Source organism: Bremia lactucae (assembly GCF_004359215.1).
Source record: "Bremia lactucae strain SF5 chromosome Unknown BlacSF5_NotPlaced_183_SHOA01000117.1_1171385bp, whole genome shotgun sequence".
NCBI classification, from domain to species: Eukaryota; Oomycota; class Peronosporomycetes; order Peronosporales; family Peronosporaceae; genus Bremia; species Bremia lactucae.
This window is the reverse complement of record NW_027152196.1, coordinates 1,155,833-1,160,004: the sequence shown is the minus strand read 5'-3', so window position 1 is coordinate 1,160,004 and position 4,172 is coordinate 1,155,833.

The window sequence follows — 4,172 nt, the reverse complement described above, 5'->3', positions numbered from 1 at the left end:
GATCCAAGGTCGAGTAGAGAGTCGACCGTAGTGGACTCGACTGTAATAGCGCAATCACAGTCGGAAAACGTTGAGGGAATAAGTCTCCACGTACTTGAGGGGGAATCTCCTCAAGTAGTTAATGCTGAAGTAACTAGACTTCAACATCCCGAGGGATTAATTCCTCGGCACCCAAGATAAATCCTAGGAAGGAACCGAGGCATTGAATGTCTAGGTTAATGACGGATCAATAGTAGGTGCTCATACTCTTGATCTGAATGCACCTCCGAAGTTAACTTCGGAGATGACACAATCCGAACCCTAGAACCCAAGCGGTTCTTGCGCCTCCGGAATTAACTTCGGAGAAAACACAATTCTAAACCCTAAAATTCAAGCGGTGCTTGAGAGATCTGCATAGTTATAGAATCAAGCAAATCTGCGTACTGGTCACGAGGACGAATACGTAACTGATATTTGGTCATCAATAATTTTTGCCGAGAACGAACTGGTTCTCAGCAGCTCATCGATGGACGAAAGTGTCCTTGATGTGAAGACTCGGATTGAGAGATATCATACTCAATCCTGGTAGTCACTTAAGACAAATCCTTTATTCGAATATCTGATTAAATTCAGGGATATATTTCCCTGAAGCAGTTCCATGCGAGCTGCCTAAGGATAAAGGCCCTCGACATGAGATCTAGCTCAAACCCGGCTCGAAGTACCGTGTCATGAAGAAGTGGCCACTGCCTCGTGAACAAGTACTTGAAGTCGATATATTCTTTATCGATCGGTTAAAAGCGGGTCATAGAAGGGAGTCAACCTCCTCACATAGATCTTCGACCTTCTGTGTGCAAAAGGCCACAGAAGGGTGGCGGATAGTGCGCGCAGTCAATAAACTGAATGCTGCAACGAAACCGGCTCGAACACCGATACCTAGAAAAAACGCAATCATAGATGGTATGTGTCAGAGAACCCTCTTTTCATCTATGGATCTGATGGATAGATTTTATCAGATCCTTATGCGTGAACGGGACATCCCGAACACAGCAGTGAGCACTCCCACTGGGATGCTCTGGGAATGGCTAGGAATGCCACAGAGGCTTAGTGACACCCCTGCAACATTCGAAGCAGAGGAATCCCTGCTGGCTCGAAAATCAGTAGTCCATCTCTTACAGGAGTCCATTGCTAACGCAGTGAACCGTCAGAAACGGAACGCAGACAATCATGGAAGAGCAAATGTTTTTTTAATTCGAAATAAGTGACCTAGTACTACCCTCTACGGTAAACAAACCTAAGCATGTAGTAACAAATGTGGNGATCCTTATGCGTAAACGGGACGTCCCGTACACAGCAGTGAGCACCCCCAGTGGTATGCTCTGGGAATGGCTAGTGATGCCTCAGGGGCTTAGTAACGCCCCTGCAACATTCAACAGATGTGTAACAAATCTGTTGAGACCGGTGCGGGATTTCGCACCGAGTTATTTCGACGATGTATTCGTCCATAGCCGGGCCATGGACGGTAAGACGGACGTGGAAGTTCATAAAACTCACGTTCGTCAGGTTCTTACACTTATGCGAAAGCATAAGTTGTTTGCAAATCTCAAGAAGTGTATATTCGCTGCAAGCGAAATACCACTTCTTGGGTGCATCGTCGGTAAACACGGCGTGCGCCCTGATACCGAAAAGATCAAGGCAATCACCGACTGGCTAGTTCCAGTTGATGTCAAGGAACTTTGAAAGTTCCTTAATTTAGCGGCGTTACTGCACAAGAAATCTCGCAATTATGCAGAGATGACAATTCATCTCTCTCGTCTCTTGGAAAAAGACGAGAATGGTTATGGAACGCTGATTGTCAGCGTGCGTTTAAAAATAACAAGCAAAGCTTGATGCAATCGCCTATCTTGGCGATTGCAGATCAAGACAGACCATTCCATGTGGTCTGTGACGCCAGAGATTTCGCAATTGGCTGTGCGTTAATACAATACGATACAGACGGCGCGGGATGCGATTGGTAACAGACGACGCGCTAGATGCAACCAGCTGAACGCAATTATCCAGTGCATGGCAAAGAACTCTTTGCCATGAAATATGCACAGGCTAATTTTAGGGTCTATTTCCTCGGAGATAGACCGTTCATCGTATATACGGACCATGCGTCATTACGCACGGCCTTAAATAGCCTACACCTCTCGCAAAGAATGGCGAGGTGGCTATACTTCTTCGCGAAATTTTAGTTTTCTTCGTGGAATGTAAACCAGGACAACTTAATGTCGTCGCTGATGCGTGTCACGCCGACCCGATATCGATCCGGCAGCGCACTCCAATATTGAAAATAATCCCACTGTTGCAACACTCAGTACAAGTGCTCCGTCATCAACTTTGTTTGATGATATAATGAAAACCTACGCAAAAAAATAAGACCTTCTGCGTAATATATCATCTGATGAATCCATCCGATATATTTTTAAAAGATTTACTGGCTTCATATCGATCGTTATCCGATCGATACACAACACGCAACGAGTTATAGTATTTACACATCCGTTGCCGGCGACACTCCACGTGTCGTCGTCCCAGCTTACAATGATTTGCGCTTGCGCATCATGTATGAGTGTCATAATGCACCAACACGTGGGCTTCGTGGACGTGAGAAAACTTATCTCAGAGCAAGTCGCGACTTTTACTGGCCCCTCCAGTTCAGTGCGTATGCAAGTACATTCGTACTTGCGAGGTATGTCAACGGGTGAAGCCTAGCCCTTCATCCCGTGCACCTCTCCAACCTCTCCACTTACGGCAGAATGTTGGCAGTCCGTATCTATGGTTTTCGTCTTCGGATTTTCCGAAGAGGATCACAAAAACAATGGAATTTTTGTTTTTCTAGAAAGATTCAGCAAGATGGTACATCTTGCTGCAGTACCAGAGTCAATCACGGCTCCGGGCTGTGCCCGTGTCTTTATCGACACGGTATTGAAATTCCACGAGTACTCCGTGAACTGATCGGATAGAGATCCGCGGATTACGGCGGAGTTTTGGCAATCAGTATTCCGATTTCTCGGAACACGGCTAGCTTTGTCAGCTTCTGATCATTCAGAAAAAGATGGTCAGACGGAACGCGTCAAGCGTCATTGAAGAGATACTTCGAAGTTACGTCCAATCGTATCCTAACTGAAGCAAGTTTGTACCGATGGTCGAATTCGTCATGATCAATTCGGTGCATGTTTACAACGCATATACCATTCTTCGTGAATAGCTTACGCTATCCACGCATATACGCCCAAAATTAGAGGGGTCCTCTAGTTAAAGGGGGGAGATTCAAGCGAGCAAAGCCATTTCTGGCTCATGCTCATCACGCATCGAGGTTACCTACGACGCGAATGCGTCGATGTCGAAGCAATCGACATCGAAGATGAGAATGATCTCATAGCAGTGCACACAAAGCGCACTAAAAAGATAAAACAAATGAGTCAGCAGAGGAATTTCTGCTGGCTCGAGAATCAGTAATCCGTTTCGAACGCAGTGGACTGTCCGAAACAGAGCGCAGACAACATGGAAGAGCAAATGTTCATTCATTTAAAATTAATGATCTTGTGCTACTTTCTATGGTAAACCTACCTAAGCGTGTAAGCACACAATAAACTACTACCCAAGTTCATTGAGCCCTTCCGTGTACTGCATCGAAGAGGCAATGCGTACACAATAGAATTGCCACGTAGGATGCGAACGCATCCTACGTTTTACGTTGGTCGGCTCCGCCCGTACCATCAGTACGCGGCTTCTTCCGAGGACGGATGTGACCACCCTTTTCAAGAATCCCCAAAAGATTCTTGTGATCGCGAACCAGGTTCTCATGTTGAACCTGAAGTTTCTCATGCTTGTTCCGAAGATCCTCGAAACTACGATGAGCTGATGACAGCTCATCGCGAACAGCATGATAGTTCCGCTCGTACTCCAACAAGGAGTACGCACCCTTCGAACGGTCTTCCAACCGCTCGATATGGTGATTCTGCACCATCTGTTCCAACGAGCGACGCTTACCGCGCTCGTGTTCAAGACCCTCCTCCAAATCATGGAGGAAGTGATCCATTTTGTCGATCTTCGACATTAGATCCGACATACGGTTCGGATCTAATTTTCCCTCCTCCACCACAACCTTTGGTGGACTCCCACGGTGGTCAACGTTTCCTTGTGGAACG